Consider the following 14,556-nt stretch of genomic DNA (forward strand, 5'->3'; position numbering starts at 1 on the left):
ATGTGCATGTAATACCCTTCATGTATGTGCATGTAATACCCTTCATGAATGTGCATGTAGTACCCATAGTGGCTGGAAGAGGGCATCAGATCCCAGCAGCTGGAGGCTGTGAGCTGCCATATGAGTGCTAGAAACCAAACCCCAGTCCTCTACCAGAGCAACAACCCCTTTTAACCGCTGAGCCATCTCTCTAGCCACTTAGGTCTTAGAATTCTGACACACTTTCATCTCTTTATTGGGAAATTGCTGCAGACTTTGCTGTTTATAGCATCTGTGGTATGTTAAGCAAACGGAGATCGCTTATCATATATCAAGCACTATGTAAGTGCTTTTCATTTTTAATTCCCACAGTGGCCCTGAGAGATTTTATCATCTTTATTTATGGATGAGTCAATGAGCAGAGTCAGTCATAAAGATGGAGTCACTCCATCCGGGTCTACTCATTGCTTTTAAATGTAATTTTGTCTTCAATAACTGCTAAGATACTGTAAAGTTTTTTTGTCCTTTGTACTTAAATACACACACTGAGTTGCAGTGTTAGTCAAGACTGTATTTGGCTTTTTTTAAAACAATACATTTCACCTAGTGAATATATCAATTTTCCCTTCCAACTGTTTTGTTTTTTGACCACTGCAATATTTCATTCTCCCTAAGAATAACAGTAAATTGAATACCATATTTTTTTTTATACTGGATTATATAAGGTAATTTTCAAGTATGTAATGTACTTTAGGCACATTTCCTTCTATCCCTCTCTCCTCCCGGGCCCTCCTGTTGCTTCTCTTTGTCCCTTGGACAGTTTTTGTTTCTACCTTCCTACCATCCGTACATGTATCATTTATGTGTCTACACAAAACCTGGGACCCACAAATGACGGGAAATGTGCACTATTTGTCGAGAATGGCTTCATTTGCTTGGTGTGATCACTCCTAGCTTTAGCCATTCTCCCAAAAAATGACTGCTATTCTTTTTATTGTTTGCCAATTTCTCATGTGCATATGTGTTTTGATCAAATCCTCTCCCCTTTTCCTCACTCACCTTCAGTTTCTCCCCTACTTCATTCTTCATTTTTCCATCCCAACCTCATGTGTTCTGTTTTCAGTCTACTGAGTCCACTCAGTGTGCGTGGGTGTAGGACCATATCCTGGAGTATGAGGAACCTCTCAGGGTCCGCATCCCTCCCTCAGCAGCCAGCAGTTGTCAGTATCTCCTCAGCTAGGAAGCACTTCCAGTTCCCTTCCCTTGCCCATGGTGGGATTTGGGCTGGCTTGGTCTAGCGCATACAATCGCAGCTGCTTTGAGTTCATGTGTCCAAACTCTGGTCTCCTGCAGATAACTCCTCTCTCAGTATCATACTGTCTTTTCAGACCTCTTTCCTGCGATGGTCTCTGAGCCCTTGGGGGAGGGGATGTGATGCTGATGTCCTGTTTAGAGCTGGGGACATTCTTGGTCTGCTATGCTTTGCACTTGGCCCGTCAGTGGTGATTCTCTGGATCAGTCACCCTCTGCTGTAGAGAGAAGTATCTCTGGTGACGGTTGGGAGACTACTAAAGGCGTTCATTTTTTGCAACAGGGTCTCACTATGTAGCCCTGCCTGGCCTTGATGTGTTGACCGGCCTGCTCCTGCCTCCCGAGGGCTGGACTAGTGTGTCACCGAGCCCCACGAGGGTTTCTTTTTGTGCACATCCTTTAAAACAAACTTCGTTGGCACTTCTGATCATCTTCTAGAATTTGCTCTGAGAAATGACATTACTGGATGAAAAATGAGATATCTTAAAGCCTTTTGATTCAAGCGGTGAGACCGAAGGTGACAAATACCATTCTTCTTTGAGTTTAGGGAAGTTGTTTCGGAGCAATAAATTTGGGAGAAGTAGGTCATCTAAATCTTCAGTGGGCCTCTGTGCTTCTCTGGTTTCTTTTATGGATGTCAGACTTCACCCGGCTTGTTGGAAGCAATAAACACAAAGAGGAAGGGAGATTTATTAAGCTGTGGCCCTTGCTTGCTTCATGGCCTTGAGCTACTTAGTTTTCTTCCTGTCTTTAATTTAAAAGTCGGATTAGCTTAGAAGCTCTCTTATGGCTGAGCCACAGAGGTCACTCAGTTGATAAAAGTGCTTAGCTTGCAAGTGCGAGGAGGACCTTGGTTCGATCCCCAGAACCTGTATGAAAAAGCCGGGCGTGGTGGCTTGTGGCCCCAGTGCTGGAGAGGCAGAGACAGGTAGATCCCAGGGCCTGAATGGATGAGCTTTAGGCCAGTGAGTGACTGTATGGAAAGAGGTGGATAACATTCCTGAGTACGTCACCTGAGGTTGTCCTCTGGGCTCTACACACATGCACATAGACGCATGAGCACACACACCTGAACTCAAAGACATGTTAAAGACTCATATTGCAAATTACTTGTATGTATATGAGAGCATACAAATTATGCTTCTGAACATTTGCATGAGTTTTCTGTGATGTCTGCTCTTGCTGAACCGTGGGGTGATAGGTAAATGAAGTTCCGTGGGTTAATTTTTTTAAAACTGCAGGTTCAATAGATGTACACATTAATCAGGGGCCTTAATGACCCAAATATGTTTCAACGACTACATTTTTAAATGAAGAGGACCCCCACCCCCCGAATGGATCACGTTTCCTTTCTGTGACAAGCAGGAACCTAAGCATTTTGGCTAATTCATTGGTAGCTTGAGGCTGGCTGCTGCCAGTCCTGAGGAACTCACCTGGCTGCCTCAGCCCACATGGAGAAAGAAGAGAACCAGTTCCTGCAAGTTGTCCTTTGACCTTAGTATGCATGCAGCACGCATTCACACTCAGAATAAATAAAAATTTAAAAGTAAAAAAAAATAATTTTTTAAAGTGGTTCAGGCTCTGTTATATATTCCCTTTGAGTGTGTCTCCCAGCATCTTTATGCATAACTTCTGTGAAGACTTTAACTGTAGGTTTGGATCATAGCTTAAGGGACTCGGAGAATGGTTAATGAAACCAGAAAGTGGGAAACTGAAGGGATTAGGCTCAGGTTATTCTGGGAGGGACAAGATTACTGCGGTACAATCTGACCGTCTAGGAGTTTGTGAGCAGTGTGGGTGCAATAGGAGAAATAGTGTGTAGTACAAATAGTACAAATGGTATAATTTGGGAAACTACTGTATATGGTAGTTGTTAAAAGTTAAGTGTACAGGTTTTTTTTTTTTTTTAAGTGTGTGTGCACGTGTGCTCCTGTGTGTGAATATGCTCAGAGGATGCCGAGTGCCTTCCTCTATGACTCTTTTTCTTGAGCCAAGGTCTTCCCGTGAACCTGAAGCTCATCCCTTCAGCTAGGCTGGCTGGTAAGCGGTTGTCTGGGCCCCATATGTCCCCACTCTCACATCCTCTGGCTTTTACAGAAAGTGCTCTTACCCACAAAGCCCTGCCCCAGTCCCTAAGAGAGAATCTTACTTGATAATGAATGGTTCTATCACAAACATTTTCAACTCCCTAAGATTAGGTTACTGTGTTTTAATTATCTTCATGTATGTGTTTTTATGTATATCTGCATGTGTTATCTACGGGGCTATTTACATATAAGTGCAGTGCCCAAGGAGGTCAGAGGCGTTAGATCCCTGCAGCTGTAGTTACGGAAGTTGTGAGCTCATAGATACGGGTGCTGGAACCTAGGCTTGGTTCCTTGGGTTTGTCTCATAGGTAGTAAAGCAGGGCCAAGTTTAGAAGAGGTAAACTCTCCGTTAGAGTATAAGTGGTAGAGTCTAGGGCAGCGATTCTCAACCTGTGTGGGTTGACTGACCGTTTCACAGAGGTCACATGTTAGATATTCTGCATGTCAGATATTTACATTTGATTCATAACAGTAGCAAATTCCAGCTGTGGAGTAACAGTGGAGATAACTTTATGGTTGGAGGTCAGCACATGAGGGACTGTATTAGAGGATGGCAATGTTAGGAAGGATGAAAACCACCGGGCTGGGGTTGGCTTATTCACACTCCTTCTTCCCCAGGTGGCTCTAGCCTATAAACATTTATCAAATGTGTGGTTTCTGTCAGCTTATGTGGGATACGGTTACAGTAACAGAGTGTTAGAAGTTGGGGGTAGAAGGACATTATTGAGTTGGAGACATGTTCTTTTTGCATTGATTTCTTGGGACTTCTTCTATTGATCCCCAAGGTCTTCTCTTGGTGTTTAAATGTAGGTGGGAATATTTTTATTGATATATTTTTGGTCTCATACCACATAGAAATATGATAGGAAAGTTTTACAAAAACTATGTATTCATTCATCAGGACTCAGGAGGATGTGTATACCGGCGTGTTTTCATTTGGCTCAATAATGAAGCATTTCTAGAAAGCTTCCTAACATTGTGAATGGAAAATCTGCTGATCACCTCCCATGGTGATCAAGTACCATGACGCTGGTGTTCTGGGTAAAAAATGCAGAATCAACAGAGTGCTGACAAATTTACCTGCTCGTTGCTCTGTCAGCAGGAGATTTGGAGAGTTTTTTTTTTTTCCTCCTTCTTCTTGTGGTGCTGCTTGGTTATGCTAGCTCAGATCATTATACAATTTTGGCAGGTTTCATGATATGATCTGAGATTATATAGATTATAGTCAGCACAGTTTGCTTCCTCATTCTATAAAATTAGAATTTTGGGGCGAGCCACATGGCTCAGTGGGTAAAGGCACTTACCGTCAGACTGACAGCCTGTGCTGAATCTCTAGGACCTACGTGATTGGAGAGATCCAACCCCCTTCGAGTTGTCTTCTTCCCTGTGTACACACACACATACACACACACACACTACATGTAACAAAAGGTGACACTTGATGGAGTGTGATAAAGCAACTGAGAAGTTTAAATATAAACCACTCTTAAAAAGCTATAAAAAAAAAACCCCCACAGCATTTCTAAATAGTTAGACCAAACGTGACTAGAAATTTGACTATAAAACAATCACCATTAGGTTTTACAAACCATTGACTTTCTTTGTCAATCAAATGGGTGGTAAAGCTTCCCTAAAACTTTCGTCTTAATGATTTCTTACCGGTCCAACTTACAGTATGATTTCCCACCTCGTTGTTTGTGAGTGGGTTCTTTATAGTTCATACAGTCACTGGATTAAACAGATCACCGTAGCTTGTTTTCCATAATCAGTTTGCTGTCACAGGTAAGAGCTGGGAAGATTGTAAGTGGGTGTGAGCACCATTGCCGCTTTGCTCCCAAAAGCTGTGGAGGTGCTTATCTAACGTTGAAAAGAGATTTACTTTTGTTTTCAAATTATGAATATGTATGTCTGCTTGTTTGTCATGTGGGTGCAGTGCCCATGGAGGCTGGCAGGGGGCGACAGAACCATTGGAGTGGGAGTTACAGCAGCCAGTGCTGGGAACTGAAACCCAGGTCCTTGGAAGAGGAGTAAGGACCATTAACAGCACCCCTTCCCCACCTCTCTACCCCCTCCCCCTTTTTTTGACATCATCATTTCATGAGACCTTGTTAATAATGTTAATAATAGACAGATTCATGCCTTGGCATGTACTTTATCTTTTTGGTTGAAGTATGATGCACTTCTAGGTTACTGGATATTTGGTGTTCGAGAACAATATAAAATTTATTTGAAGTTAAATTTGGAGTTTCAACTTGGAACTGTGAAGTTGGGATTCACTCTAATCTCTTTTTTTGTTTTGTTTTAAACACGGTGGGGCAATCCTTTCTGTGACATTGTATAGGAAGGCTAGTATTTTTCTACAATATTGCCTTAAGGATTTATTCATGTCATTTTATGTGTATGAGCATTTTTCTCACACGTATGTCTCCACACCACGTTTGTGTCCTGGTGTCCGTGGAAGTCAGAAGAAAGCACCAGATCTCCAAGAACTGGAGTTATTGTTTGGCTGTAAGTCACCATGCTGGGGACTGAACTCTGGTATTTTATAAGAGCAACACTTGCTTTCATGGCTGACCCATCTCTCCAGGCAGTATTCTTAACAATCGTCACATTAAAAACTCAGCGAGCAGGGACTTTAAATCCTTCATGAAGCAGATTTTTCATTAACAGTAAATAATCAAGTCGTTGATGCTAAGCCCTCAATGAGGTGAGGACCCCCCACCCCCAGCTCCTGTCCTCCTCACATTTTGGCATATTCCAGGTGCACACATATTAAAGTGTGCTAACCAACAGCCTTCGGTTTCATTCTCCGTTCAGTTTTTGCTCTGATTACTTTGGCTTATCATTTCCTAAAAGAATGATATCATAGAGACACACCTGGAATGTCTTACAAAAATGAAGATAATTAAATCTCTGGCATAATTAAATCCTGTGCTGTAACTATTTCAAAAATTGTTTTCGAAAAGAAAAGATGTTGTGTTGTCTGGAGGTACACTTTAGATCCCGGATTAAAGTCCAGCACCGCTGGGCCTGGAGGACCTTGTTTGGGCCATTTTTGTGTCTATTTACTGGGAGTCTAAGAAGCATCCTCCCACTACAGGTGAAGTCACATGCCGTCAAGCCTGCCATTCTTTGGCTGTGTATAGAATTTGCTTTAGGGTTGTCAAATACCCACTAGTCTCCTTTGTTTGACCTTTTAAAATTAAAAAGCATGGCACTGATCTCATGCTTGATCATGGACAGTTAGTATAACCTCTCTGACCTTCACTGTCTCAGAAGCAACATTATAAAAGCAAGTAGTAAAAATGATTTTTCTTATAGAAAAGAACAACAAACAACAACAACAACAAAACAAACCATATTCTCCAGATCAGGAAAGTGGATTCCACGTGAAATGGTTATGTAGAGAGATAAAAGGAAAATCTGATTAACATGAAGAAAGCCTGCCACTCTACAAGAAACCCAAAACACGTAAACAACAAACACCCTCTTAAACATTAACAAAACAAGCCCCCAAACAGAACAAAGCAAAACAAAATGGGGGGGGGGGGATGTTTGGAAACAGATTTTCTCCAAATCTCAATCCTGATAAAAATATAAACACTAAGAAAAACTAGAGAAATATTAACCAAATACTCTCCTGGGCAGTCATGAATTGTATCTCTCATTCAGAGGTGAGTGTGGAAGGGTGTGTATCTGAAGGAGGTGCTGGAGGCTTCAGGGGATATTTGGGGCCATCCACGGAATGAGAGCCGCTGATGAAGAGTGAGTGTTGGAAAAGCCCGTTGTGTTAGAGTGAGGGAGAGCAGTCGCCTTATCCTGACATACAGTCCATCCAGTTGGAGGTTATAGCATCCTTCTTTTGCTTTCTTAGTTGGTTTTCCCCGTCTTTTTACCTATTTTTAATTTGTTACCCGTGAGTGTGTCTGTGACGTGCATGCCTGAGTGTTGGTGCATGTGTGTTACGTCACATTCATGCTCGTCGCCTCACATGTGTGGAGGTCATAGGACATCTGTGTGGAGTTGGTTCTCTCCACCTTTACATGAACTCTAGGGATCCACCTCAGGCCCCCAGGCTCTCAGGTATGCCTTTGTGACTTAGCCATCTTGCTGGGCCTAGAGCTGTATTGGTCTCTCCCACAGTTTACTCTAATGGGCCCACTTTTGTGAGTTGTCCTGAAAGAGAAGGCAGAGCCCAGTTTAAGTCTCATGAAGTCAATATGCGGTGTGTGACTGTACCAATAAAACAGGTTGTAATATGGGTTTTATGTATTTGAAGGAGAAAAGATGCCGCGATCCAAAGACAAGAAAAATATCAAGAATATGCCAGAATGTTTTTTCTTTTTTTCTTTCTTTTTTGAAACAGGGTCTTTCTACATAGCCCTGGCTGTCCTGGAACTTACTGTGTAGACCAGGCTGGCCTCAAACTCACAGAGATCTGCCTGCCTCTTGTCTCCCAAGTGCTAGGACTAAAGGTGTGCACCACCATGCCTAGTCTGGGTAGCGTGTGTGTGTGTGTGTGTGTGTGTGTGTGTGTGTATGTATGTATGTGTGTGTGTGTGTGTGTGTGTGTATGTGTGTGTGTGTATGTGTGTGTGTGTATGTGTGTATGTGTGTGTATGTGTGTGTGTGTGTATGTATGTGTGTATGTGTGTGTGTATGTGTATGTGTGTATGTGTATGTGTGTATGTGTGTGTGTATGTGTGTGTGTATGTGTGTGTGTATGTGTGTGTGTATGTGTGTGTGTATGTGTGTGTATGTAAATATTGACATATTTATAGATTTGGGGATGCTTGATGGGAAGTAAGACATTGCAGCAAGTCTCAGTCATTCTGATTATGAAAAAGTGTGATGGTTTAAATATATATATGTTTATTTATGAGATTTGGGACTTTGAAGACTTGGCCTTTGCTGTGGCTTTGTCCACCATGCTTCTTAGTAAACAGAATGCTACACGCTAAATATCTATAGGTCTGTTAAATATGGTGCCTAATAGATACACGAACTGTTTGACAGTGCCGTATTCTAATGAGTGCAACAACCGGGTGCTAAACATGTAACTGAATAAGATGTTGGTATATGTGTGAGGTCAGCAATTGGTTTCTAAAAGCATTGCTTTGGGAAAAGGGGGAGGAAATAAGTGTATAGGTTAGGACAGGCCTGAGGAACACGCTAGTCACTCTCTGGATTCTGTTCAGTGGTTAGAGCGGATGCTTGGAAAGCTGGTTGGAGATGTAAATAGCGAATGGTAGCGGATATTAGAGAGAAATGATTAGTCCACCGTAGGTATTCTAATGGGCTGCCCTGTGTTAGCAAGGCCTGTGTTTTAGAGCAGGGCGTATTGAATTGTCCTCACATGAAATGCTTGGATGGCAGCCTTTTTGCTTCAGAGTAATCCCGGGGGATGAATGAGATGTGCAGCTATGACTGAGGCATGCTGATATGCTTGGAGCTTACTGCCGTGTTCATGAATGACGGGAGCAGGTGCTTTATGATAGCATTCGCAATAATTTTACACCAGTTGGAAAATTTCCGGAGTTTAAGACAAAATAAGTAACGTGTCATGATGGGAAGAGATGGTAGAACCAGGTGAATGCTTACTACCAGAAGTGGGGTTAGATACAAGTCAACCCAAAAATTTTTAATTATAAACGCCCCTGACAGGCAAATGTTGTGTTTTGTTTTTCTTCAGAGACGAAGCCACTTATTTGAATCTGGGCAATTAGCCTCTAAATGCTTAATTCTTCAAACTGCTCACGCGTCCTGCATGGTTAGATGCTCCATGTCACCACCAAGAACTTAGTTGGGACTGGCACTACGGTAAGATCACAGTAAACACTACAGGTTAAGAGTGAGGTCTAGGAAGAATTTTTAATGCTGCCCTTTGGCTCACAGCTTTGATGACAGTTTCTGTGTTAGTCACTTTTTCGTCACGCCAATGATGCTTCTGACATAATTAACTTAATTGTGAAGAGGTTGGTTTGGGCTTATGGTCTTGGAAGTTCTGGTCTATGAATTTCCGCCTTATTGCTTTGAACCTTTGCCTAGAGACCAGAACAGGGTATTGGGGAACCAGGATCCCACCATTCCCTTCAAGGATGACTCCCCAATGATTTGATCCTTCCCAGTAATCTCTACCTCTCAACCACCAAATTAGGAATCAAACTTTAGATATGTTGGGCCATTAGGAGACTTACACAGTTTTAAAAATAATTAATATTTTACTGTATTTTTATTATGTGCATAGGTGTTTTGCCTGCATGCACATCTGCACGGTGTTTATGCCCAATGCTCATGAAGGCCAGAAGAGGGCCCTAGAACTGGAGTTATAAATGGCTGTGAGCCGCCAAGTGGTTGCTTGGGAATCAAACCCAGGTCCTCTGCAAGAGCAGCCAGTGCTGTTGACCACCGAACCATCCTCCCTCCAGTCCCCAGTGCGGGTCATTTAAGATATGAGCAAATAGCACATTCCACTCAAGGTTATGGTAACTAGTCAGAGTGCAACGAGTAAGTGGGTTTTCGTGACCTTTCCTTCTCAGACGGAGACCGGAATGGATAGTGTTTACCACCAGAAATGTAATACTGTTAACTCTGTGTCTCAGTCAGGGCTAGTTTTCAGGTAGCTGACAGTGTGGCTTTCACACAGTTTATTAGGGATCAGCCCAGGAAGAAGATTGGGCTCAGGAGAAAGCTTTGTGCCTATCCTGCAGGGAGAATTGTAGCGGTGAGAACTGATTTTCCTCCTTAAACAGGAGACTAGTTGGATCGACACAGCCGATCTCACAGTCTTTGTACTTTGCACAGACCATCATAGAAACTCCTCAGCAAACACTTGAGGGGCGAAGGAAATCTTGAGGTCTCTTCTGTGGCACCCAGTGCTTGCCTTATCTGTACCCCAGCTCCTTCCTTTCTGAGATGTGAAAGTGAGCTGGGGGGGGGGGATCAATAGTGACCCAGCAGGTGGTCCAGTGTGTCCTGAGCAAACACCTAGTGCAATTTCCTGTCTGGCATTCACTGTGTTACAGGGCTCCTCAGATAAGAACCCGCAGAGGGGCCCAAGGCAAATAGCAGACACACTGTGTAAAACCCCTGAGGTCACAGTCACCAAGCAAACACAAAATAAGAGCACCCACAGGCAGTGAGACCTCACGGCTTAGAGTTATGGCATTGTTTTCCTTGTTTGTGGGGATCGGGTCACCGAGATGTCAATTTTATTTCTTTTAGGCTCAGAGGAAGCTTGGAGAGAGAACGTGCTTCTTAAAAGAGTTTTTATAAAAGTCAGGGTTTTTTCTAATAGAAGTCTGCTTTAGGGAAAGAAATGTAAGTCTTCCTTCCCTGTTCTTCACCTAGACAGAATTCCCACCCGATCCCTGCTTGGTAACAGGGTCCTGAGTATCCCAGGCTGGCCTTGAATTCACTCTGTATCCGGGACGACTCTGAATTTCCCATCCTTTTCTTCTTCCTCTGGAGTGCTGGGATTACAGACGTAACCCACGGCTCTTGGTTTATGAGGTCCTGGCTATTGACCCCTTAAGTCTTATGGTCTAGGAGCAAGGGCGGAACCTGACTCCAAGCAGATGTCAATTAGCTACCCCTTTACAGTCATTTCCCCTGATGTCTGTAGGGACGGACAGCTTTGCTCCTTCTTTAGAAATGTTATGTTTCGTATTTATTTTCACGTCTGGTACTGGAAGGGAGTGATTGTGTGCACGTGTGAGTTTTGCTGAGCGAGTGTGAGTTTGGAAGTCACTCTGAAGTCCTCTGAAGCTCAAACACAGTTCCCCAGGCCACTCTCCTTCGTTCCTATCCCTCAGACTCCTGTCCTTCCCTCCCACAAGGCAGGGAGAGGACTGAGTGGGCGCTAGCTTGGGTCTTAGAGCCTTTCTGTTTTCTGTCTGTCCAGGTAACATCAAGGTCGTGGGATTAACCCCTTGTGCTCTTTCAGCATATGGAATGGATTGTAGTTATTTTGAGAACAAGGATGGGTGCTGATGACCACAGTTATTACATTTTATGATTCATTTCTCAAGTCTTTAACATTATGTTTTTTAGATAGATCTGCTGCCAATGACCTTTTTTTTTTAAAAAAAAAAGATTTATTTATTTTATGTATGTAAGTACATTGTCGCTGTCTTCAGATACACCAGAAGAGGATATTAGATCCCATTACAGGTGCTTGTGAGCCACCATCGGTTGCTGGGAATTGAACTCGGGACTCTTAACCACTGAGTCATCTCTCCAGCCCCATCAATGACTGTTTGATGACTTATTCTAGGGTTTATACTATCATGACAAATGCTTGATTCTAAATGGGATGTGTGTGTGTCTGTGTGTCTGTGTGTCTGTGTGTTTAAAAGTCTAAAGTTTTCACCGGCTCAGCCTCACGTTCTGTGTTAAGTTGTGAGATCTGGTAACAAATTTTCAAACTGATAAGAATTATCTTCTGAGTCCAAGTTACTGTCTTGCACTCAAGAGCTTTAGTTTACGTGAGAGGAAGGTACACCCCAGAGCAAAGCGAATTTCTTTTTTTTTTTTACATGATCACAGTGAAGGCTATCAGAGTCTAAATGTTTAACCTCATCGGTGTGAAACATTTTATGGCACGGAGTATTGCCGTTAACACCCACTGTAGAAGGGCACACAGATGTGGCCTGCAGTCTCACAGCCTCAAACTGTTCAGCTTGTTATCAGCACAAACAGTAATGTCCTAAAAAATCAGCTTCCAAACAGCTGGTGTCTGACCGGCTGGGCTGTCGTACCGCCTAGGCTCACATGACGTCTCTCTGCTCTTTGCCTCAGATAGTATATAGCCCTTAACTAGTCATCAAGGAAGTTGGTCCCTGCACCTTTGCTTTGTGCTTCTGGATCTAGTAATGTAGACGGAGCACCTTAAGATGGATTTTTTAAAGAGAGTCGTGCCTCCTGTCCTCTCGGGAGACCTGGTTTTGGATGCCAGAGAGAAGACTGAGGGAAATTCCCCCAGATTACTTAAGGTGCGAAGACTCCGTTCAACCGCCTCTGAGAGGACAGTGAGTGACCCAGACGGGAGTGAGTTGTGTGGAAATGACGATGACAGATATCTACATCAACAAATGGGTAAAGTAAAAAAGGCGTCGCTTCAGTTCTTTCAAAAATTATCCCAGGAAAGTAAGATTTAAGTATTAAAAATGTGTCCTAAAGTAACTAGAGTTAACCTAAGTCTCTGAGTATTAGAAGTTTTGTTTTGATTTAGAGAGGGAATCGAATGATGTAAAATAGTATCAGATCATCAAGCCTGATAATTCTGAGGGTCTTTGGGAAATATTCTGAGGAAGTATTATTTAAAAATGTTATTAAGACCCATGGGGAAAACAAATAGGATACGGAGACAGGTCACTGTCATACCACGCTTGTTACAGAAGTCAGTTCCACACGGGGCAATGGCAAATGGAAAACGCTCTCTGTTTGAAATTTCCAATCGAGGCATTCTGAATCTTTTTTAGAAATGTTTAAGAAGCAGCTTTCTGAGGGTGCTGGTGCCTGCCCTGCCCTTGGCTGCCTCACAGGTGTGTGCCTGTGTCACTTAAAACACGCCCGAGCATACGGAGAGTGTAAGGACAGACTCACTTCATCTTGTAAGCACGAACACAAAGAAAATTCACTCTGATTCCAGTTTCGAGTCACTAAAATCTTACATAATTATTCATTCTCATGTCAGTTCATATCTTCTGGCAATTGCTTCTTAGTATAAATTTCCACACACTTTTAAAATTGGGGCAGACATTGTGATAACTTCCTTTAAGAGGGTTTCCAGTTTAAATCTCAGGCAGGATTTTGCAGCCTCTGTTACTTCGTATTCTCCCCAACATTGTTTCCTGTCAGTTTTTAAAAGTGCAGTTGTGTTTATGAGAAACCATAATTTCTGTTTTAAATGTACCAATTATGTAAAAGAATGGGGAGTTGGTTTTTCCCCCCCTTTTAAATAAAGAAAATACGTGTTAAGGCTCACAGACCTGTAATCCTAGACACTGCAGGGGCGGAAGCCAGAGGCCTGAGACTTGAAGTGCACACCGCACTGCCACCTGCCCGGCATTGCCACCTGGGCTGCGCCAGGTCCAGTCTCCAAATGGAGATGAGACCCTTCCTCTTTGGTGACTGGCTTTTTTCGGTTCTCCAACAGCACAGCAACTGCAGGGCTGTGTTGTGTCTACGACTTCCTGGTATCAGATGTTAGCTGTTTTGATGTTTCTCACACTTGTAGAGGTCAAGGAAGGGATGGAGGCACCGCGTGCTACCTTTTGATTTGAGTTAAATCCCGAGATTCGGCCCTCGAGTCTGACAGTGTGTGCACTCTGTGTGTGCAGCTTGTGTGAGGCGTTTGAAATTCACTTTTCCTCCTTTCGCTTTCAGTCCTGAGACGCTCAAGTTTTTCCTTATTGCCTGCCCCACCTGGCCTGATTGGAGTTGGCATTGACCTGTAGCCACACCTGTTTCTCTGGTTCCTTTCATTTCTCAGCTTGACCTGCGGTTGTTTCTTCCATTGGCCATGCTTTGTAGTGCCGCTCGTATTACAAAGTATACTGATCAGATGTTTGCATTAATGTTAACTAAGGACAGTGCCACCCTTTTTCACTTTTTATTTGTGTGTGTGTGTGTGTGAGTGTGTGAATGCGGAGATGAAAAAATAGAATTTGGGACTTGATTGTCATCTTCTACCATGGGACCTGGGATTCTAGCTCAGCTCATCAGGTTGGCTTGGGGGTGTTTTTTTTTTCCCCGGGGAGCCATCACTACCTTATGTAATGACTTGGGCTGGAGAGATGGCTCAGCAGCGCTTGCTCCTGTCCCAGGGGACCTGGGTTTGTTCTCAGCACCCATGTGGCAGCTCACAACTGCCAGCAACTCCAGTCCCAGGGGACCTGAAATCCTTCTGGCCTCTCTGGGCACCAGGCATGCACATGGTGTACATACATGCATTCAGGCTCCCACATATACACATAAAATAAGTAACTCCCTCCCTCCCTCCTCCTCCCCTCCTCCTTCCCCACTTCCTCCTGTCTTTACTCCTAATAAGTTAGTCAGATTTTCTGTTATAACAGGATATGTTAAGGAGGAAAACGTTTATTGAGGCTTCTGGTTTCAGTCCACCATGCCGGAGGTGAGCGGCTCTCATCATGGCATCCAGGAAGTGGGGAGGGGG

General features: G+C 43.3%; 1 protein-coding gene across 3 annotated transcripts in view; it reads left to right on the forward strand.

Moving 5' to 3' along the window:
- Positions 1 to 14,556, forward strand: part of Fryl (FRY like transcription coactivator) — a 195,509-nt gene that overhangs the window by 16,145 nt on the left and 164,808 nt on the right. For all 3 annotated transcript variants that reach the window (XM_028780843.1, XM_028780842.1, XM_028780845.1), the window contains exon 2: positions 9,070 to 9,197. The gene's annotated coding sequence lies outside the window, so the exon portion shown is untranslated. The remainder of the gene's footprint in view (positions 1 to 9,069; positions 9,198 to 14,556) is intronic.

The sequence above is a fragment of the Grammomys surdaster genome, unplaced genomic scaffold (genome assembly GCF_004785775.1).
Source record: "Grammomys surdaster isolate TR1022 unplaced genomic scaffold, NIH_TR_1.0 372, whole genome shotgun sequence".
Lineage (NCBI taxonomy): Eukaryota > Metazoa > Chordata > Mammalia > Rodentia > Muridae > Grammomys > Grammomys surdaster.